The 24,727-nt window shown below is 35.5% G+C and overlaps 1 protein-coding gene across 2 annotated transcripts in view; it reads right to left on the bottom strand.

Moving 5' to 3' along the window:
* The window catches only part of LOC149551864 (Ribosomal L28 family), a 32,897-nt gene extending 32,112 nt beyond the window's left edge, over positions 1 to 785 (bottom strand). Inside the window, exon 1 of one of the 2 annotated variants that reach the window (XM_089787364.1) lies at positions 486 to 785. The gene's annotated coding sequence lies outside the window, so the exon portion shown is untranslated. The remainder of the gene's footprint in view (positions 1 to 485) is intronic. The other variant, XM_089787365.1, reaches the window with a different exon arrangement.
* Between the last annotated feature and the right edge of the window lie 23,942 nt (positions 786 to 24,727).

The following is a 24,727-nucleotide window of genomic DNA, read 5'->3' as shown; positions in this document are numbered from 1 at the left end:
TTTTGGCATATATTCCGAGCGCAGTTTTTTCCGAACGTTCTCTTGTAAATTTATTCGCTAAAATTAGGGGGGAATTCAGTAGCAGGTCCGGTATTAGGCAGATTTTTGATACGTAAATGGCCGGAGCAGAGCACCAGTGTTACGGGGCTACTTTCTGGATATATATTTTAATAATTTTGGGGTTCGTTTTGTTCGCGGGTTTGATGTATGTTCTTACGCTCGGACTCGTTGATTTGGAAGTGCTCATCAAATCCGGCACGGAAAAAGATTATCAGAGACTCTAATGGCCAAAATGTTGTTTTTTACATATGCAGACTTTGAAAATCAATTTCGGAGGAGATTATCTAATAAATCCCTTCAAAATAAAACCAACTGGGCAGATAGAATACAGTTGAATCTCAAAACAAAAAGGAACGTGACTCTGAGAATATACCTTACAATAGTATTAATGTACAAACAGAACTGAAGAAAGTGGGTAACAATACCTCGATGAAGAAGCTTTTGCTGATATAATGCCTGGGACAATTTACCCACTTCACCTGAACGCACCAAAACGCTGAAAGAAAATGAAATATAGGGTATGTGGGAAGCAGAAGAAGTGAAAAATGAAGCAATGACCAAGGTCTTCCAGTTTCCCTGACCTATACCGACACTCCTTGTCCTCCCAGTCCAAGTGTGAACTAACAGGCTCACACGAAGATGAATGCTCGTTTAATTCAGATGGACAGCTTACGGGCCTCATTCAGATGGACAGCTAACATGCTTTCATTTAATGATATCTGTGCAAATTTAGATGCTGGGACTTGTTTTTTTTTTAAATTTTTTTCTAATTTCTGATTGGAAAAAATATTTTTCTTCTTGCCTTTATTGTTTGGAGCAATGAAATCTTAGATAGATAGTATTTTTATTATTTGAAAAATATGTTAAAAATAATAGACTTTGTGATAGATTATAGAACAGAAAAAATACTGAAGTCCTATTAGACAATTTAATAATGTATAAGTATCTTAACAAATGCATAGGTATTCGGCAGGAACTAAAAGGGGGTGTTGGGTCCGGATGTAAGGAGAATGTAAATCTTATTTGGAAATTTTCATTCTTTATTATGTATTTTAAGTGATTGTTTATTTTTTATTTATCATCTAATATAAGTAATAATGAAATTTTATTTTGTATTTTTATTCATAAATAAATTGGCTTAATATTAATATTAATTAAATAATTATATTCTTGATTTCAACCTCTTACCAATCAAAATATTATTATCATTATTATTATAGTTTGTTTATTATTATTATTATATTTAGTGAATTTTAAGTGTTTTAATGAATAAAAAATATTAATTTGATTAGTGCATAGCATTTGTTGTAAAATCAATATATTTATCAATTGCTATTAGTTTTTACTTTTTGTTGAATGTTTTATCAACTTTTTTATTAATTCATTTTGTTCTAGGTTAATTACAACTTAATAATTTTTGCATCTTGTTTTTAATATATATTAGTGATTTATAGATATAATTACGTCTTCAAGTATATAGTAAATTATCTACATATACATTTTTACTTTTGGTTGAGTGTTTTAACAATTCTATTTATTTTTTGTTTATTCATTTTTGTCATTGCTTGACTCTCTCCTCATCCTCCTTTATATTCATGTAATGTCCCCATCTTTTTTGTTCTTAGCCATTACCTTCTCTGAAGGCTAAGTGGAGAAATAAAGAGAAATTGATTAAATTAATTTCTTATAAAGTCATTAAATAAATTAAAATTAAAGGTGACTTTATATTTAATTAATTTAAATTTCTAGAAGCACAATTAATTATTGTATTACAAGGGAGAAGCTTCTAGAGACTATTGCATTTTCTAGAAATACAACTAATTATTGGAAAGGGGGAAGCTTCTAGAGAGTGTAACTAAATAATATTTTGTTTCCTTCTAGAAAGGTGAAGGAAAAGAATAAATAGAGGTGAGAGCTTCATTGTTAATCATTTGATTATTGTGAATTGCATTTGTTACGAACTTGGGAGAAGAAACTAAGGTTTTTGATTTCAATTAGCCATTGGAGAACGTTCATTCTTCAATGTTGCAACCATTTGAAGTGGTGAAATATGTAAGGCCCACAATAGTATCCTATTATAAATCTTGATGAAATAAATATGATTAGGAGTTAGTTAAGTTATGATTGACATTTTCGTTACTAATAATGGATTATGAGATCCTATTAGAGACTAAAGCAGATTTTGGTTATTATAAGATAGGATCAGATGAAATGAAACTCTAGATATTCAAACTAGGGACGCGATCAAGGGATTTATGGAATGATTCACTAGCCAAATTAGGAAAAATGTATTAACACTTTCTCTCCTAAGAAATAACAATGGATGTAGATTATAACAACGACAAAACATAAATGGTTGCATTCATAGATTGTTTTTAAATCATGACGACACAATTTTGGAACATTCTATTGGCTTGAGGGATTAACCCTAGAAAGCACACACCCTCATAATGTAACAAAGGGGCATTGCTAGGAAGATTGTTATGTTTAACTTGATTGAAAAGATACTAGTTACATGTTCCCATATTAGTGACCTCCACTTAAGACATATACTAGGACCCATTTATCTGTAACAAATATGACCTCAGTGTTTCATGGTTATGATAAACAAGGAATGTAATGGTGTTAGAACAGAAATTTCGTTATGTTAAGAGAGATAAATGTTGATACACATATCTTGATATTGCAATGTTTTGAATATTATATGGAGATGAATTGTTTGAAAACCTTATGTGAGGCCTCACCCTAACCCGTTAAAGCATGGATATTTTATTTACACTTTGATATTCGAGACCTTGATATTTTAATAGTCATTTGAGACTTAGATGGACAGTGGATTGTTTTATCTATGCATTTTGATACGACGATAGTGTTTACATTATTATATGCACTTGGAACCTATTATTGTGTATGAAATGTTTGGAAACATATGAATGCAATTTTATGACATGACACTATTAGATTTTGATGCAATGTTAAACGTTAATTTGATTATGAATAAATGTTAATTTGCTTATGATGCTTTAGGAGGTAAATGATTATGATATGTTGAAAAGTGATCATGGTGATTTATGACACACCGATAGATGGTCATTTGATTTTGATGTTATTCAAAATGCAGAAGATGTTAATTTGATGGTTTAGGGCATGCAGATTTGATATTCTAACATCTTGGATGATTTGAATGGGAAATAAATAGAAAGAAAATTTTACTTGAATTATGGATATCACTATATGTATTTACGTTATATATGTTATATGATCCCTTGGACCACTGATGTTCAAGTTTAATGTGCAGAAAATGGAACCATGGAAATTCTTGGAGGAAACAAGTTCCAAACCTTGTGAACACTATTTAACCAAGGCGAATCTTTGGAAGATTCATAAGCCTCATTGTGAAAGTAATTTTCTTCGTAATTGTATGGTTGCTTGCTTGTGAATATGTTTAATTATATTTAAGATGCATTAGGGGCATGTCAAGGTGAAATGTGATGTATTTTTATGTGTCACTTGACACTTGTATTGTCTATGTGTTGATGACATGTCACCTAGAGTGTTGGTCACAAGGTCACTTAATCTTGGTCCTTTTCCTTCCCTTCAATTAATGCTTTGGTACACCCATTTGGGAGAGAGTGTTAGGATGGGTCACCATCATGTGGAATTTCGAATTCAAACTTGATAGGGAGTTTAGGGTGCTTAAATGGGATCCTAAAGTGTTATTTTATTGTTAAAAAGTCACCCAAATGGTAGTATAGTATGTTAGGGGCCTAAATTCTATTATTTTAATGATTTCCTAGCTTAGGGAACCCCTTAAACAAAGCCATCTTGAACCAATTCGAAATTTTAAGTTTTCCCAAGAAAGTACCTTCACCATCCCACTTGTTCAACCTTCTTATTTTGGAGGAGCAACAATGTAAGATAGGGAGGATTGGTGTTCTTACTAAAAAAGGGTAGTAGAGGGTCTTTTTAGTGGGAGGGGTGACAAGTTAGTGGGTTGTTCACCCACTCTCTAATTTTAGAGACAGCTAAGTTTTGGAGGGAGATTAAGGGAGCTCTACTACAACTATCCTTACTCTAGCTTAGACCAAGGTTGGTGACCCAAACACATGTTTCCTTCCATTTCTTTCCTTTAGCATGGATTAGAAAAGCTACAAGTGTGAAGCATTATCAATGGAGTATGCATTGCATTATAAATCTTGTGTTATGGGCTTTGACATTGTGTTGTGAAGAGGTGAATGTGTCTTGTGATCTTGAAGATTTTTCCTTGGTTTTGCTTTGCTTGTTCTTCTCCTTTGTTTTCTTGTTTGAATGTAAGTATTGAATGTGTTTATGGGTGTGAAGGATTCACTCACCCTTGGGAGGGAAGAGAAGCCTTAGGTGAAGGGCATAAGTTGGGCTCATCATTGTAGTAGAGAGAATTACCTCATGATGAGGATTTGTGTATATCATGGAGTATGTGCTCCATTATGGCCATGAATCTTGTTGTTTTGGGAGGTACAAGGAGTTTTTGGTGAATGGTTTTGGGAGGTACAAGGAGAGTTTGGTGAACAAGGAGGAGATGATTTGTTTGAAGGCCTTAAGAGGCAAATAAAATGGCAATATGTTTATGTTTATGGTGGCCTTGAGAGGCAAAATGCATTGGCAATATGTTATTTATGTTGTTATAATACCTCCTCTTTGAAGAGCCCACCTTCACCCAACATTTTATGATTCCAATAGAGAATCATTGTGCAAGCCATGGGAGGGTGTTGATTGTGTTTTGTGTTGTGTTTTCATGTAGAGTTTGGTGAAGTATGTGTGTAACCCGTTTGGTTCTTGTTTCCCCTGCTCGATGGGTGGCTTCATAGAAGCCTAGGTTGGGAGGTGAGCCTCCATGGTTCCTATTTTGTGGTGTTATATGCAAGTTTTGTGTGAAGATGCATGCTATGAAGTGCTAGGGTTTCACCCTAGTGGAAAGAGAACCATTTGTGTGAAGAAAGACCAATGTTCATGTCATTTTTATTGAGTTGTGGTTTGTAAACCCCTCCCCCGCCCCCCCATCGTTATTCATTGTGATGTAAGAAGATTGTATCATTATTTATCACCTGAACAATTGTTGTTGGAAAGATTAGGAAAATGGATACATTTATACTTCACTTGTAAAGAAATGGTTATTGGAAAATTGCTGTGTCATGGAAAAAGTTTAGTATGAGCTATAAATGAAATTGTATCATTGATATCATTTGAGATTGTGGAAGGAAGTATTGAATAGTTGAATGCATGTATCTCTGCTCCTAATGAAATCTTTTATGGTGAATTTGATGTGTTAAGAAGAAAGATCGCTATGAGATACTTCTCCTTGAATTAATTGTAGATATGTATCTCTTAAATGATTTAGGTCATTAGTATAGTTGGTAAAATACAAAACATTAATATGATGCATTAGAAAGTTATAAGTTGTGACTTGGAAGAAATCATCGTGTTGGTAAATCATTGAACATGTCTAACCCTCTATTCATTTGGGTTTCAAAACAATCGAATTTGCTAAGAAATAAAAATAAAGATAAAAGAAAACAAATAAATAACAACATTACCATTCTACCAACAATCATATGTTCACCTAAAGACTTATGATAGAATAGGCAAACAAAAAAAAGAAATAACTTGAGAAGAGTAAGCACTTAAACCAAAATCTTGATAGACTTGTTGAAGGAGAACATTTCTCCTCTCTAGAAAATGTATGGGGAGTGATAATAATCCACTCCCCAATTACAGAGCAATTAAATATTAAAGAGAATATTATAGGTACACAACACATAAAATATTAATAAGAGATCATTTATGAAAGAGAAAATATTCAGAATACAATAGGTTCCTATCCTATGACAATACACAAAAAAAGAGATTCACAAGAGACATGTGACCCCTGGTCACCATCAAACAATACTCTGTATAAAATATTATGAAATATATATATATATATATATATATATATATATATATATATATATATATATATATATATATATATATATATATATATATATATATATATATATATATATATATATATATATATATATATATATATATATATATATATATATATATATATATATATATATATATATGAAAATGTCTATACTAAGCTAAACACAACACTCTCTACTCACATAGTGTTAGAAAAAGAAAAGAAAAGAAATTAATACACAACATCTAGTCTTGGGGAATGTCCCAAGGCCGACCACCTTGGGAGCTCCCCATTCTTCCTCTCTCCTCATATGTAGGAGACAAGCCTGTCAGTAAAAGCTAAAATTTAAATAGCTATATGAAAAGTTAAGAGGGTGGTCTATAGGTTAAAGTCATCTATGAAATCAACCCTCCCCTTACTTGGCGAGTTGCTCCATCCATTTGGGAAAAAGAACCAAGTACTCTTGACTAAGATTCTTGACATTTCCTCACACCTAGCCTACCTCTGACATGTGGCAAAGACTATGTATGGCGTCCCACTTTATGAGGGCAGAGTTTGGGGGGCTTCATTTTGTTTTAAAATTAATACACCCACCTTCCTAGAAGTCCTAGATAGCAACTTGGATTTGACACCAAGGCTTATGGCATGTGCAAAAATATATTCAATCTAAATTACCCCCACACCTAGATTGAAGCACCCAAATGCATGGGATAGTGGAGATGTGTGTGTTGGGGCATGTGCAGATTGAGGTGAGTATTAGGTGTCATTGTTTGGGTGCCAACTTAGTATATGTTATATTGTTAGAAGTGTGGGCTAGTGATGTCTTAGGTAGTTTATAGCATGAGGTGTGTGTCAAGGATTCAAATGGGGAGTGGTAAGTAGATATGGTTAAAGGGTTTAGAAATATAGGCTTAGGTGGTTAGTGACTTAATTAAACATGGATTAAGTATAAAGCTAGTAGAGTATAGTAGAGTTACTGCATAACCAAAAATTAAAATTTTATTGCTAGTGAATTAAAGAAGTTAGCAAATGTGAGTTATAAGTTAGTTATGATTTTAGGTAGTAGGTCAAACTAATGTTGAGAACGTTAGACAAGTTAGTTAATGTTAATAATTTTGGATAGGAAGTTGTTAGGAGGTAAGTTAGAAAATGAGAAAGGAATATGGTATAATTTTATAAGAAATCATATATAATTAGGAAAGTAAATGAATAATATTAAATAATATTAATAATTAAATAATTAATTAATTAATTAAAAATAAAATAAAATAAAATATTAATGATTAACTAAAGACCTTATTAGCAGTGCTTTGCTAGTAATCTACCCTCATGATTGATGTTGAAGAGTTAGGACTATCGGAAAGAATGGTGGCAAGATGGTAAGTAGTGTGAATTCTTAATGTTAAATTGATAATTGTGATGTTTAGTTTAGGCTCTCAAAAGAAGGAGTGTAATTAGAGAAGATAGAGTCATAACACATAAATAAATATAAAGGGGGTCAAGGTACAATGGACGAATATAATTAAAATCACATACATATCTAAGGCACTACTAAGCCTATGCTAGTAGTGAAATGAGCCAACACAGGGTACAAGCCTAGTACTCCTTTTGTCTCCATATTGTAATAAAAATAACCACATAAATTTCATTCAGAATATTAAGATAACATACCTAATTATAATGGAATCAACGAGGATCATTGCATATCCATACTAAATGATATGTATATTCAATGCTAGACATAGTATGAAATCTTTCCTCAAATTAAGATCAAATGAGCGTAGCATCCTAGCATAATTGTGTAATAAGCTATATAGGTGAAGATAAATATGACATTATTAACATGTTATTTAGGACACCAAGAAATTTGAACGTATGTCTACTTGATGTTAAATGTTATAATCAAACATTTATAGAGTTTTTTTTTTTAAAAAATTGTGTTTTACCTTGTAAAAGATAGGGCATGACAAAATATTTACTGGATTTGGTATTCAGGAGAGCTTCATTTTGGAGTTCTATTTATGCTTAAATTGGAGAATATATTTATTGTTGGTTGCTACATTACGCATGAACAATGTCGCACTACAACATGTATGCTTGATTCATCTCCATCTTTGGGTATCACCATTATCAGGTTCCTCTTGTAGCTATTAATAGTTAAAATTGTATTTTTTTAGGCATATGATTTGCTATGATAATTCAGAATCAAATTTTAGATTATTTGTCAAAATGTCAGTTGACTGTAGTTATGCATTCCATATCTAATTTTCATGTATATATGCATTAAAAATACCAAAAGAATTGCACTTGCATACTAGATCATTGTAAGAGGTATTATAATATCATTTGCGAACATTGTAAATTTCTTAGCATCATTCAAACTATTGAAAGGTAGCATACTAGTATTTGATAATATTCCTTGAGCTAAAATCAATCAGATTGGGCAAGGGATATTACATTGGTATCAAAGCTAAATCCTATCATCCTAAGGGTCTAGCAACCATATACAACCACCTGGGGTTGGCTCTCATAGTTTTTACACTATCAGGCAAGCTTTGTTTAACAAGGAATGAGATTTTGACAGGCAGCCACACACCATGGGTGATAGACAAGAACGTAGCCCACCAAGAGACAATAGGAATGAGGATCAAGAAATAAGGGAATTTTTTAGAGCAATGGTTATAGGACAAGAGCGAATGGCACAGGATTTGCAGGCACTCACCACCATGGTTGAGCGTATGAACCCTTAGGATAGACAGAATCAGGAACAAGGGGATAATAGGAGTGCGTTGGGATCACCTAGAGCTCATAGAACTCTTTCTAGAACAATAGACAAGCCCACACATCCTACCTTTGTTAGAGAGGAACTAGTACAGGAACCAATGGTGGAAGTTGAGGATGAGATGTGTGCAGATATCCTTATGGCTGCAAATGATGAATGAGAATTATTAGTTCCTCAAGTTCGAGAGAGGTTGACCTTTGAACGCTTTGTAAATCAAAAGAGAGAACATTACAGGTCACTCAGACAGGATAGAAGGCCTAGGGGTCAAAATAGTGAGCTGAAGAGGGCTACAGGAAAGCTTATTATGCCTACATTTGATGGGAGTGGTAAGATGACAGCTCAAGCTTGGATTCATAAGCTTGACACATTCTTGGCACTAAGGCCAATGATAGAGATTGAAGCTATCAAATATGCCAATTTGCATTTGGAGGGAGTAGCACATGATTAGTGGTACCATAGTATGATAACACCAACATAATCAGGTGACAGAGTACGAGGACTTCGTGGATAGGTTGGTTGAAAGATTTGACAAGAAAGATCCAGATATTTACTTCCAGGACTTAGCACAGCTAAAACAAATAGGCAACTTGGAGTATTTCAACGGTTGGGAGTCACAGTGCCAAACATTTCAAAGCGTAGATTGATAGTTCTTTTCATCAAAGGCCTATCTGAACCACTAAGAGGTTGGATAAAGGCATTTGATCCCATTTCTTTACAGGAAGCTATGAAAAAGGCAAGAAGTATGGAACACGTAGTCCCAACAAATAAATTTTAGTTCAAAGGAGCATCTTCTAGTAAGGATAACAAATCATTTTATAAGAAACCAGAGAGGATTGATTTTAAAAATTATTTTAAAGATAAAACTCCAGCACCTTTTGATAGGGACACATTAAATGATTTGAGGAAGAAAAAATTATGTTTCTACTATAAGGGACCCTATGATGCAAACCATGACTGTCCTCTTAGATCGAAGGGCAAGGCTAACAGAGTTATGTGGACATGCTATGAGGAATTAGAATTAGATAATTTAGAACAGCAATCTGATATAGAGGAAATAGATTGTGAAAAAAAGGAAGCTAAGGTTGAAAACTTGTCTAAAATGGAGTCCAAGGATGGGGAAGGAGATGGACAACTTAGGGAAGCTCGTCTCACTAGTATTAAACAGGAAGGATCATTTCGAATGAGAGGAGTACTTACTGGACAACAAGTTATAACTTTGGTTGATATCAGTGCCACTCATAATTTCATTGATGCTAGGTTGGTGGAGAAGCGTGGCATACAAATAGAGGATTTTGGGGGAATTAGAGTGAGGGTAGTTGATGGCTATGTCCTCAATTGTGATTGTAAGATCACTAAACTCCCATTGGAAGTTAATAATTATGCCTTTAAGGTAGATTTCTATGTTGTGCCTATGGGAGATACAGATATAGTCCTTGGGATGAGTTGGTTGCATGATATTGGTGAGTTCACTCTTAATCTCAAGGAGATGGAGATGAGGTTTAAAGTGAATGGGAAGACACTAATTCTTAAGGCAATCAAGTACAATGATTTTAGAATGGTCTCTTTCTGGAGGATGGCTAGATTGATTTGACATAATTAGGTAGAGTGGGTAGCAGAGTGTATGTTAATGCCATCACAGGAGGGACAACAGAAGACTGAATATCCTCCTGATATTCAGAAGTTTAGAGTTAAACACTTTAAGGTGTTCAATGACATTCCACTAGGTAGACCACTAGATAGGGGTATTGAGCACATCATTGAGTTAGAAGAGGGGGCCAAGCCCATCATGATTACACCTTACAGGAATCTGAAGACATTGAAGGATGAAATTGAAAAAACCATAAAGGAGTTACTTGTTATGGGCCAAATTAGATCGAGTAAGTCTCCTTTCACTTCTTCAGTGGTGTTGGTGAAGAAGAAGGATGGGACATTGAGGATGTGCATTGATTACAAGGTGCTTTATAGGAAGACAATTAAAAATAGGTACCCCATTCCTAGGATCGATCAGTTGATACATGAGCTTCATGGAGCTTGCTTTTTCTCAAAGATAGATTTGAGATCAGGTTATCACCAGATCAGAGTTAGAGAGCAGGACATCGAGAAGACAACTTTTAGATGTCATTGTGGCCATTTTGAGTTTGTAGTTATGCCATTTGGGCTAACTAACACACCTGCTACTTTTTAGGCAACAATGAATAGGGTTTTCGATACTTAGTTGAGGAAATTTGTACTTGTCTTCTTCGATGATATCTTGGTGTACAATAGATCTTGGGAGGAGCACTTGGTTCACCTTGACATGGTGTTGGATATATTGGGCAGAGAGTCCTTGTATACAAAGGAGTCAAAATGTGACTTAGGTATGATAGACTTATTGTATTTGGGTCACATCATCAGTGCAGAAGGCATACACATGGATCCTAAAAAGATTTGTGCCATTTTGGAGTGGCCTTCATCGGTGAACCTTACATAGTTGAGGGGTTTTCTGGGATTATGTGGTTTCTATAGGAGGTTTGTGAATGGATATTCTAGGCATGCAACACCCTTGACAGATTTGATGAGAAAGGGAGCTTTCTTGTGGACTCCTGAGGCACAAGAGTGTTTGGAGAAATTTAAGGAGTTGATGACTTCCTATCCAGTGTTAGCATTACCAGATTTCAACAAACCTTTTGAGCTACACTATAATGCTTCTGAAGAAGACATTGGAGTGGTGCTTATGTAGGAGAAGCACCCTATTTCTTATGAGAGTAGGAAATTGAGAGGGCTAGAGCGGAGCTTCAGCAAATATGATAAGGAGATGTTAGACATTATGCATGCTTTGGCTAGATTTAGGCAATATTTGGTAGATAGAAAATTTTGTATCAAAATCGACTATAATAGCCTAAAACACTTTTTGGGGCAGTGAGATCTCAATGATAGACAACAGAAGTGAGTGAGCAAGTTACAGTCCTATGGCTTTGATATTACATATTTTAAGGAGACACAGGATGTAGTTGTTGATGCCTTATCATGTAGGCCCCATTTGAGCTTATTGATAGACATATTGGAGGATTGGAGACACTTGATCCTTGTAGAGTATGTGAAGGATGTGTGGATAACCGAATTCATAGATGAGACTATTTAGGACATCAAATACACCCTTGTGAATGAGCTCATCATTTACAAAGGGAAAATATTTTTGGTCCCAAGATCAACAATGAGGAAGATGGTTTTGAAATCTTTTCATGATTCACCTATGACAGGACATCCTAGTTTCTACAAGACATACTAGTAGATTAGAGAGTGCTTCACATGGAAAGGGCTCAAAGCAAAGGTACTTCAGTATGTTAGGGAGTGTCCCATTTTCCAGTAGAATAAGTAGGAACACTCCTATCCAATCGATTTACTTCAGCCACTTTCGATTCCTAATAGGAAGTGGGAGTGTTTATCTATGGACTTCATTACGAGACTACCCAGAGCCCAAGGTAGGGACTGCATATATGTGGTTGTGGATCACCTCACTAAGTTTGCACACTTCTTTTCAATCACTACTACATACACTACTACACATGTGGTAGAGTTGTTCTTCAAGGAGATATTCAAATTACATGGCTTACCTCAAAGCATTGTGAGTGACAGAGACAATAGGTTTCTAAGTCACTTTTGGCAAGAGCTATTCAGGTTGTGTGAGACAAAGCTCACTCTAAGTACTAGCTACCACCCTCAAACAGATGGTCAGCTAGAGATAGTGAATAAATGGGTGGAGGGATACCTTAGAAATTATATAGCAGGGCTTGGAATTATCTTTGTGAGTATTGCTATAATACCACTTATCACATGTCTATTTAGATGCCACCCTTTATGGCCCTGTATGGGTATGAGGCACTCAATTTTTTGGATCTTCTTTTGAATGATAGTAGAGTGCCTAGTGTAGGTGATTTGTTACAAGAGAGTCAAGACATTGCTAAGATTCTCAAGGATAATGTAACCAAGGCACAAAATTAGCAAAAGCAGTATGTAGACTAATAGAAGACTGAGTGGACTTTTGAGGTTGGATATATGGTGTATCTTATGTTGTAGCCTTATCGTCAATCCACTCTCAAGAAGAGTGATGCCGAGAAACTTAAGCCACAATACTATGGTCCATTCAAGATTATCAAGAAAGTGGGAGAGGTGGCTTATGAGTTAGATTTGCAGACGAAGAGCAAGGTGCACAACATTTTTCATGTCTCACACCTCAAGAAGGCACTAGGACATCATATTGTCCCTTCTACAATGCTTCCACCCTTAAATGATGAGGGAAAATTGGTATTGGTGCCAGAGGATATTATTGATTTCAAGGAAAGGAACTTGAGGTGGTGTATTATAAGGAAGTATTTGGTGAAATGGAAGAACCTACCAGTAGAGAATGTGACATGGAAGAATGAGGAGATTTTGCAGCATCTGAACTTGAAGTTGCTTGAGGACAAGCAATTTTTGGGAGGGCGGACTGTACTGTCCCCATCTTTTTTGTTCTTAGCCTTTACCTTCTCCAAAGGCTAAGTGGAAAAATAAGGAGAAATTGATTAAATTAATTTCTTATAAAGTCATTAAATAAATTAAAATTAAAGGTGACTATATATTTAACTAATTAAAATTTCTAGAAGCACAATTAATTATTGTATTGCAAGGGAGAAACTTCTAGAGAGTGCATTTTCTAGAAATACAACTAATTATTGGAAAGGGGGAAACCTCTAGAGAGTGCAATTAAATAATATTTTATTTCCTTCTAGAAGGATAAAGGAAAAGAATAAATAGAGGTGAGAGCTTCATTGTTAATCATCTAATTATTGTGAATTGCATTTGTTATGAACTTGGGAGAAGAAACTAAGGTTCCTGATTTCAGTTAGCCATTGGAGAACATCCATTCTTCAGTGTTGCAACCATTTGAGGTGGTGAAATATCCACTAAATTTGGTATTTAGGAGAGCTTCATTTTGGAGTTCTATTTGTGCTTAAATTGGAGATTATATTTATTGTTGGCTACTACAATACACATGAACGATGCCACACTATAGCATGCATGCTTGATTCATCTCCATATTTGGGTATCACCATTATCAGGTTCCTCTTGCAGATATTAATAGTTAACATTGTATTTTCTTAGGCATATGATTTGTTGTGATAATTTAGAATCAGATTTTGAATTATTTGTCAAAATATTAGTTGATTTTAGGTATACATTTCATATCTAATTTCCATGTATATGCATAAAAATACCAAAAGAATTGCGCTTGCATATTAGCTCATTGTAAGAGGCATTATAATATCATTTGCGAACATTGTAAATTTCTTAGCATCATTCAAACTATTGAAAGGCAACATACAAGTATTTGATAATATTCCTTGAGCTAAAATCAATCAGATTGGGAAAGGGATATTACAATTCATCTTTTCAAGAGGTGGTCTACTACATTATTCACTTACTCCTATGCTTTGTGTAGTGTGTAGTACTTTTCATGTTATATTGCTGAATTCTTTTAGGCCAGCTTTATGGTTATGTTTTAGGATTAGTGGTACTTGGTTACCTGATTTGATTGGATGTTATTTCATACTTGATTTATATATTTGATGAGCTACTTGATACTCAGTTATTTCATGTGGTTATGTTTATCCTTTCGATGATGATGCTTCATATGTTCATATAGTGATTTCAATTATCTCATGATGATAGTTAGATGGATGATTTATATGTAGTTTCTATGGATACTTACCCCATACTTGCATGTGTATGGTGTACATATATGTTTTACATTATGTTTGACATTTTTGATGTGGTTGAGGGAGGGAGTTGTAGTCACCTGCTAGTCAAGATTTGTACAATGCACCACTCCCCGCCATTGCCTATTTAGTTTAGATTTTTATGTATATGTACATGCTTGGCTTTTATGCAGATTGTAGGTACCAGGCATCAACTTCCCTGAATTACCAGGATGAGTGTGCCCTATCGTATTATCTCAATGGTAAAGAGGGGAGATAGTTCTTGAGTCCAAATCTTAACCCTAAGCCAATTGTCTTAGAAAATAGGACAAGTATCTGAGTTATTTACCCTTTTCGAGTTCGTCAAGTGACGAAAATTCAAGAATTTGACCCTTGGGTTTGATTTAGTACTTTTTCTTTAAATGGGTTTTCTGATTTAGATTTGTGGTCTGTTTTGATTTCCAGTTATAATTAGATCAAATTAAGAGAATATTAAATTATTTAATTTAATGAAAAATTTATATAGAAATCAATTTCTAATTATATGGTCTGATTGGCCTCTGGTTTATTGTTGTATGCCTTGGTCAGCACGAGAGGATTGGGTGGCTGCAGGTTCTAGCCCATAGGAGTGTGTTCTGCTATTATAAAACATTGTTGTCTGCTGTCGTTGGTGGGGTTATGGTTGGGGAGTTTGGTGGGGCTTGGCCCCACTCCCTCCTCACTTTTTCTGATCTAGGCTTTGTTTTGAATGAAGAATCGAGATGGGCCTTCCTCCCTGTTTCTTGCTGATGATGCAATGATGGGGGAGCCTTCGTCCTCAATGCATGCTAGTATCAAGGATCTGACTGGTAAGCTGCAATCAAGGGAGGGTGATTCTTCTCCAATCAAAGGGTTTCAACTAAAGAAAGTGAATGGGTGTTTGCAAAGAGCCGAGGACCAGCCAATTCTGGTTATACAACCTAAACAAGTCTCAGAAGATGTTGAATAATGGAGCAATCATGCCCTTATCTATAAGTTTTTGGGCCTTCACCTTTCCTTGCCCGTACTAGAATCTTGGGCTTGCTGGATGTGGAACCCAGAAGGTGACATGAAAATTCTGGTAGCTACCAATAACTATTTTATGGTCATCTTCTCAAGCATGTCAAACATAAACAAGGCATTTGAAGGGGCCCCGCATTTCTTTAACTAGGTGGGGCTTTTCATCAAGCCCTGGCATATGGGCTTTAATTCGGCAGAGGAAATTCCCTCACGGGTTCCACTATGGATCCGATTACCGAGGCTACCTTTGGAATTCTGGAGAGATGATATTCTTCACTCAATCTCATTGCTTCTTGGGAAATCGATGGGTTTAGCTACACAGACGTAGGATCGTAAGGTAATTTCTTTTGCCCGCATTTCTGTAGAAGTTGATTTAAATAATTCATTGCTAGGTTCTATGGAAATTTGCATTGGATCGTCATACTGGATCCAATAGATGGACTATGAGACCCTACCATTTAGATGCAAAATTTGTCATGAATATGGGCATTTATATCGTAACTACCCTAGGAACAAGCCCCCCTCCATGGTTGCTCCTAGACCCTCTGGGGTGGATAAGGGGAAGGCTACCTCATCTATGGGACCTATTGATAGTGAAGGATTTACTCAAGTCAAGTCTCGTAATAGAGGAAAAGGAAAGAAGAGAACTTGGAGGGACATGAGAACTAAGGACACCTTTAACAAGTTTAAGGCTCTTGAAGATTTGGCCCAAGAGGAAGGTATCCCAATTGAGCTTCTTTTAGAGGCTAAAGGGTAGCAAGTGACCCAAGTCAGGGATTTGCAGAATTAGGATCAGATTCTAACTACAGAGGAACAACTGGCTAGACAGTTAAATATTGAGTTGCCTCCGCTTGTCCAGGATATTGGACATATTGATGATTCACAGGGCTTGATGAGTCCTATCTTGGTGGGTCATATTCCCAATAAGCCCAAGGGATCCTCAGACTTGACAAAGGTTAGTAAGTCTCCTCTTGTCTTAGGTATATAGTAGAAATCCTTCAAAAAGGGGTCTTTGGATAAACTGATAAAGAGTGGCAGGAAGACTGATCAGGAGAAGGTGAAGATAATGGGTGAAAATTTGGTTGAGTCAAGGTCTGTGAGACCCATTGATTCTTATTTCTCTCACCCCCATAAATGATTGTGATTTCATGGAATGTAAGGGGGTTGAACAACATCCCCAGACAAAAGGTTTTTCGTAGATTAATTGAGTCTCAATCTCCTGATGTGATATGTATTCAGGAAACTAAGCTTTCAATGGAGGGTTTGGCTCATTGTGCCTCATGGATTTGGCCTCAAGGCTCTTGGTAGGGAGTTGGTGCCTTGAATAGTTTGGGAGGGGTGGCTTGTTTCTGGGATCCTAGAAAAGTCTCCCCCTTATGGTGGATCTCCAGTCAGTTTTCCATCTTTGGTTGCTTCAATTTTTGAAACTGGAGAAAGGTGCCTTTTATCCAATATATATGCTCCAACTGATTTTATAGGTAAATCGCATTTATGGGCTCATATTAGATTCATCTGGTCCTTGGACCCCTTTCTCCCATGGATTATGGCCAGAGATTTCAATGCTGTCACCAATTTGGTGGGAAAATGTGGTGGGTTAGCCAGGCTTGATCCGTCTTCAAACTTGCTTAGAGATATGATTAGCTCTTTGAATCTCATTGATGTGAAGACATCCAATGGTGTCTTTACATGGAATAATCAGAGATGTGGGAGTGAGGCTATTTCAGAAAGGCTGGACAAATTTTGATTTCCTACTATTGGATGAGCAATTGGTGGGTTACTAACTCAAAAATTTTGGATTGGAGGGGCTATGACCACTGGCCCATTAAGCTTTCCATCACCTCTTTCAGTGTCACCAAAAGTCCCTTTTTCAAATTTTAGCTGATGTGGCTTAGAGACTTGTCTTTCCCTGACCTAATGGTGGATTGGTGGTATGAGGGGAAGCCTGCCCATGGAACAATGATGTACACCTTCAGTAAGAGGCTTCAACATGTGAAGTGCAGGCTTAAGAGATGGAATAAGCATCATTTCAAGAATCTCCATGCTCAAAATGTAGCTACTCAGACCAAGCTAGATAGTATTACCTGACAGATTAGAGATCAAGGGATGACACTTGATTTGACTAAAGCTGAGAGCTCGGCCCTAAAGGATTTAGAGGAGTGGGAGCTTAGGGAGGAGATTTTCTCGAAGCAAAAATCTTGTGTTGATTGGCTCTAGGAAGGGGATAGGAACATTGCTTTCTTCCACAATTTGGTGAAGGCTTGGAGACAGGGTAATTTTATTTCCTCTCTTGTTTCATCTGATGGTGACCAGATCTCATCTTGTGGAGAAATCTCTAGGGAAGCTGTCAGTTATTTTTCTAATCTTTTTACTAGGGACGCCCTTTCTACTGAGGTTGAGGAGCATGCCATTTTGGACTGTATCCCCCTCTTGGTGTCTACTAAAATGAATGAAGCCCTCTTAAGCCCTATCCGATTACCTGAGCTTGAGAAAGTTGTTTTTAATATGAAAAAAGGCAAAGCCCTTGGTCCAGATGGCTTCCCAATTGAATTTTATTAGGAGTTTTGGGAAATAATAAAGTTTGATCTCCTTGAAGTGGTATAGGAATCCCATAGAAATAAACAGATGCTGAAGTCTTTGAATTCTACTTTCTTGGTTCTTATACCTAAGAAGGACGAGGCTAACAAGTTGGATCAATTTAGGCCTATAACATTATGTAATGTTGTCTATAAGATTATTACTAAATTGATCGCTGAGAGACTTAAACCACTCCTTGGTTCTCTGATCTCTACTGAACAGGGTGGCTTTGTTGAAGGTAGGCAGATTTTGGATGGGGTTGTGATTGCAATGGAGGCGATCCACTCCATGTCGTCATCCAAGGAGAAAGCTATGTTTATTAAACTTGACATGGCTAAAGCGTATGATCGGGTGAGCTAGGAGTTCCTTCAAAAAATTCTTCTAGCCTTTGATTTTGATGAGGAGTGGGTGAGTTGGGTTCTAAGCTGTGTGACTTCTTCCTCCTTCTTAGTTCTCATTAATGGAGAACCGTCTAAATTGTTTGGGGCTTCTCAGGGACTTCGGCAAGGGGACCCTTTATCTCCCTATTTATTCATCATCATGGCGGAGGGTCTTGGTAGATTTTTAAAGTCACAAGTGGGCAGGGTCTTATCCATGGTTGGAGCTGGAATAATAATCTTCCCCCTTACTCTCATCTATAGTTCGTCGATGACACTGGGTTAATGGGCATGGCTAGAATCAGCGAGGTAGTGAATTTCAGACGGGCTTTGGATATCTATTTGAAAGCTTTAGAACAATGTATTAATGAGGATAAGCCATCTATTTACTTCTTTAATGCTCCTCGTCTTATTTAGAATAGGATTGCAAGGATTTTTAGATTTCAAATCGGATCGCTTCCTTTGATGTACCTTGGGGTTCCTTTAGTCTTGGGTTCTCAACAAAGAGACTACTGGCAGGGGATTTTGGATAAATTTTGGAATAAGGTTAGTCACTGGACTTACAGATGGTTATCTTCAGCTGGGAGAGTGATTCTCCTTCAAATTGTGGTGCAGTCTCTTCCAATTTACAGATGTTGTATTCAGGTTCCCCCCTCCAACTTTGTGAAAGAATTTGATGCTTTATCTAGACAATTCCTTTGGTCTGGCAGCCTTCTTTCTTCGAAATGGAGCCTTGTGAAGTGGGATTCTTTGTGTAGGCCAAAATTTGTGGGAGGCCTTGGTCTCAGGTCAATGGCTCTTGTTGTCATGACTTTGGTTGCCAAATTGTACTGGAGATGGTGTAAATGTCAGGACCAGGATTGGGCCAAGATGCTTGTTCACAAGTATTTTCCTAGTGCTGATTATCTTGAGATACCAAGGCTTGCTCTAACGGGTAAAGGTTCTTGTATTTGGGACACTTAAGAAGGGTGCTCAACTAATCAAGATGGGCCTCTTCTGGATTTGTAATAGTGATTCTGATACCCTATTTTGGCAGGACTCTTGGGATGGCCATCCTCCCATCCTCTCTAGCTTCTCCCAGCTTCAGAATCTTTGCCACATTTTTACTAGTGCTGGATGGGTTACAGTGGAGCACTATAAGACAGTCAAGCATATGGGTCAGGTGGAGGTGACTTGTTGGAAAGATGCTCAAGAGTGGCCAGCGGTTGGTTCTGAGGAAAATTGGGCTGCTCTCACTAAAGCTTTGGAAAGTAGGTTTTGCAGCTCTATTTGTGAGCAGGATGTCTTAGCCTGGAGTCCTAGCCCAAAAGGCAAGTTTTCTGTGGCTCAAGGTTATGCTATGCTTGATAGGAACCTGCATGGTCCAGATGAGGTGAACTGGTGGAAGAAGGTTTGGTTTAACCTCTCTTGGCCGAAATGTAATTTTTTCCTATGGTTGCTAGCTCAGAACAAATGCCTCACCTAGGAAAATCTTCACAAACGAGGTTTCCAGGGACCGTCTATCTGTTTCCTCTATTCAAACAACGAGGAATGTACATCTCACTTGTTTTTTTGTTGCCTTTATTCGGGAGAGAAATGGCACAGATGGTGGGAGGCTTGGCGGTAGGCTTGTGTACATACATCCTCTTTAATAGACTTTTGGGAGAGGTTGGGTAGCCCTCCTGCTGCGGGCAGCTTGGATGGTCAGGCCATCTTTCATTCTATGGAACCTTTGGTTAGAGCGGAATCACAAAATTTTTTGTGACTCGAAGTTAGAAAGTTCGCATTTATGGAGAATTATTCTTGGCAGGCTTCAAGAGACCATCACTGCAAAGTGTGATATGTCTGAAAGTATTGATCCTGGGGATCTTGCTATTGTGCGAAATTTGAATTTGGGAGAGAGCAGACGGGGTGACACTCTTAGAACAAGACCGCGCCAGGGCAAACAAAGGGTTTTTCAAGATGGGAGGTGGTCTCCCCCCCCTGCTGGGACTTTGAAGAACAATACAGATGGCTCATCTCGTGGGAATCCTAGTCATGCTAGTATTGGGGGTATAGGTAGAGATAATGATGGTGGTATGGTGTTCTTTTTTTCTACCTATAAAAGTCAGTACTCTAATAATCTAATGGAGGCCCTTGCTATTAAGATTACAGTTGAGAGAGGTTGTTCCTTGGGCTGGAGGAAGATCATTTGTGAGTCTGATTCTCAGATTGTTGTGGACATGTTGAATAGTCAAAGCTTGGAAAATGTTAGTTGGCAATTGGCTGCTTTGGTTAGACAGATTTTAAGCCTTTGTAGTTCTTTAGGCTCGGTTTCTTTTTGTTATATCCCTAGAGAATGGAATAGAGTGGCTGATTGTCTGGTGAAGTGGGCATCAGAGAATGTGGATGGATGGGATATTAATGGAAGGGAGGAGTTACCTGCTGAGTTTAGTGAGACTATTGAGCAGCTGATATTGGAAGATATGAACATGTAATTTTTTGTGGGCCACGTGCCTTTGCTTTGTACTTGGATTCTGGTTGAATAAATTTTTACCCCCTTTTTTTTGAATTTTTTTTCTAATTATATATAAATAATTGAGAGATTTGTTAAATACAAGAATTAAATTTAAAAGATTTAATTAAAATTCTAATTTGACGTAATAATATTTATTTATTTTAATAATAATTAATTTAGGAGTTTTATTTTAAATAATAAACTCTAAATATTATTACTATTTAAATTAATAAATATACTATTAAAGACGTCTTGTGATTTAATAAAAGAGAATAATAATAAATTTAATAAAGGTTATTTTAATTAAAATGTAAAAATTTTGCACATGAAATTAAAATAATAAAGAAAAAGGGTTTGCATGTTTGTAAAACTGAAACCCTAAAGGAGGAAGCTTTTTATTAAGAAATTAGAGCTCATTTTTCCACACACAGGTTTGGAGGAGCAAATTTCGAGAAAGAGGGTTTTCGAGAATATGAGAAAAATTTCAAGGTTCTCAGCATTCACCTGATTAACATCAAATCGAGGTAGGATCCTTGTTGAGATTATCATAGTAATTTCCCTTTGAATTTCTCTCTGCCTACTTTGTGTTTGATTGAAGATCTTGTTTTCAAAGATCAATTTTGGTTGAAACCCTTATTTGAGAAAAAGTCTTTTTTCGTTATTGAATTATCTATAAGAGAAATCAATCGAAAATTCTTATTGGAAATCATATTGTTTTAGAAAAATAAGATTGGGATAGGGTTTGGAAAAGAAAACCAAAATTTATATTAACAAATTTGATTGGTTGCAATTATTCTCCCCATCAGATCTAAATTAAAAATGTTTATTTTTAAAATAAAGAAATTAATTACCAAAGTAATAAATTATTACTGTGGTAATAATATTAAAATAAAATTTAAGATTTTTGTTTTTGTTTGTGCAAAACAAAGTTTAATATTTAAACAAAAATTAATATAAAAAAATCGAGAGGTGGGCCACCACTCCCCACCTTCCCTCCTTTCTTCTCCTGCCATGTGGCTTGGAAGCACACATCTGCCTAAGGCAGACCGCGGCCGCCCAAGGCAACTTGCATCCCTTCATGGGAAAAAGTTAGGGTAGGTAGGTTTAATTTTAAATTTTTAGTTTTGTTATACTTTTAAATTTATTCATTAAAAATATAATTAAATTAATATTTATTATTAATTAATAATAATAATTAATAAATCTTATTTATTATTAATTTAATGATTATTATTATTAGTAAATTAATCGTTATTAGTAAATTTTTAATAATATTTTATTTAATCCAGTTTCCATGTATTATTAATTAAGATGCAGATATATATATATATATATATATATATATATATATATATATATATATATATATATATATATATATATTTGATTTAATTTGGAAATTAAAATTTAAATATTTATAAATGAGGGAATTGCTTGGTCCTTTTATATGATTCAGATTTTGTTAAATGGTTCAGTTTATATGTAAATGATTTTATATTAGGAAAATTTTATTACTTTTGCAAATTTGAAAAAACTTAGTAATTATGACACTTTGGAAATGGAAAACTTGAACCCTGTTTGTAAATTGAATTTTTGTGATTTCAAAACCAAATGAACTATGAATCTACCTTTAGTGTGATGTATGGTTTATTTTGAGTTGGGGTTGGGTTTTACTTGGTACGTTGACTAGTTTTGGATGTTTACCAAAGGCCTGAGAGTTCTTGTTTTATGATGTTTTATGAGATGATGCAGTTTTATTTTTTGATCTTTGAGCTATGGATCAATTATTTGTTAGTGCTTTCCAGTTGCTTATATAGGATTGAGGTGATTAGTGTGATTTTCTTGGTGTAACCTATGAGTTTTGATTAGTTATCTTTTGTTGCTTTCTAGTTGATTGTATAGGACTGGGGTGATTATTGCGATTTTCTTATTGTAACCCTTGAGTTTTGATCGGTTATCTTTTGGTGCTTTCTAGTCGCTTGTATAAGACAAAGGTGAATATTGTAATTTTATAAGTTGTACTTTTTATGAGTGTGGGGTAGATTTTATCTATGTGTATGTTGGGAAGTGGCTTTTAATGGAGATTGGAGCCCTAAAGAGGTTGTCTAGGTAACCCATTGTAAGTTGTATTAATAAGTAATAACATTTTATTAAATGGGTTTAAAATGAATTAATAAGAGTCAGCGTTTTACCTCACCCATGCCTTCATTGCTAGTAAAGTCTAGGATGGGAGTAGAGAGGATGCTTGGTTGTGACCTTGCCTTGTTAGTATGCCTTGTTTGTATGAAAGTATATTGATGTTGCATAGAGTCACTAGGGGGGTGGAGTTTAGAGAGGCTACCAGGGTAACCTTAGAGTTGACTCATGCGATGACACTTGTAAACTTACATAGTGGATTTCTTGTGTGTGATTGTTGCCTCTAGGTTTAGATGTTACTGGTGTCTTGGTACCCTTTGAGATAGATTGCTATCAGGATCCCCTCAACCTAGACGTTGGTTATGACTGTTAGATTTGATATTTGTATGGGACTTGAGATTATCTCCTCAACACGGTGAAAGTGGACCATTTAGGTTCCACAAGGTTGGTGGGAGTGTTTCTTATACCATTAAGATCTAATAGTTGGATGTGCTTGTATAGTTGTTCCTTTCATTCTGATCTTGTGTTTATATTCAGTGGTCATATTATGATGTATTGTACTTGATGATCAGAGATCTTATGAGATGTTGTATTTATTCATGATGTTTGTTCTTTGAGCTTTTCATACCATGTCACTTGTACAACAAATGATTATGCATTATAGTTATGCCAAGTGCCATCATATGTAACTGTATATTATTTCATTGGATTCATACTTGTGGTTATTTTCAGATGTGGATTTTGGTTATGTATCAAATTTAGTATTAATAAAACTTATGTATGTAATTCAACATCATGGAACCCTTAGGAGATGTAATATGTTTATATATTATTGTATGTCTATGAGTTATTGCTTCTACTTTGATATCTCTTGTTGTTTTAATCTTTGAAAAATAAATGTTTGCCAAACTTAGTGACACTTTAGGTTAATTTCTTTCAAGTTCCCCAGTGGGACGCTACACTCTGTTTTACTCATCATCATGATGTTATGCAAAAAAAAGTTACACAATCGAATCCCAAAATAGTAGCAATTGATTTCATACATTGTGAAAATCTACTTACCCTTATCAATATATTTATGTGTTGAATTTATGTAATACTACTTATAATTGACTATTTTAAATGCAAAATCAAATTCTTCTTTATATATTAAAGTTATTGTAAAAATAATATATTAAAGTCCTATTAATATAAAGCAATTAATATTATTATCTTAAATGCAAGAGAAGTTAACTAAATAAGTCTACTTTTAGAGACTCTGAGTGACTTCTAGTTTGATCTGAGGGTTCCATTTTCAGTAGTGGAAGACTTTTTTAGTCAACTACACTTTGCATGGAGTTCATTTATAGTTGGGGGGCAGTTTGATTTTTTCATGCATTAATGGAGCACTTAGGTGCTATATTTAGCCAATTATTGGGAAGTTGAGGCTAGTTTCACTTGTAGTTCACTTGAGGACCTCTAAAATGCAATTTCCACATGTTTTTGAGCAGTTTGACTTCTTCTATTTTTGGCTTGATTCCAATACTCAAGATAGGGTTTTTACATGCATTTGAGTAGATTGAGGCGGATTTTAGCGAGCTATCAGTTACACATGGGTTCGAGAGATGATTTGATGGGTTA

This window comes from Cupressus sempervirens, chromosome 6 (genome assembly GCF_028749045.1).
Source record: "Cupressus sempervirens isolate cs-2001-9-10 chromosome 6, ASM2874904v1, whole genome shotgun sequence".
Taxonomy (NCBI): domain Eukaryota; kingdom Viridiplantae; phylum Streptophyta; class Pinopsida; order Cupressales; family Cupressaceae; genus Cupressus; species Cupressus sempervirens.
The sequence above is the reverse complement of the archived record's forward strand: the minus strand, read 5'-3'. Positions and strand labels throughout refer to the sequence as shown.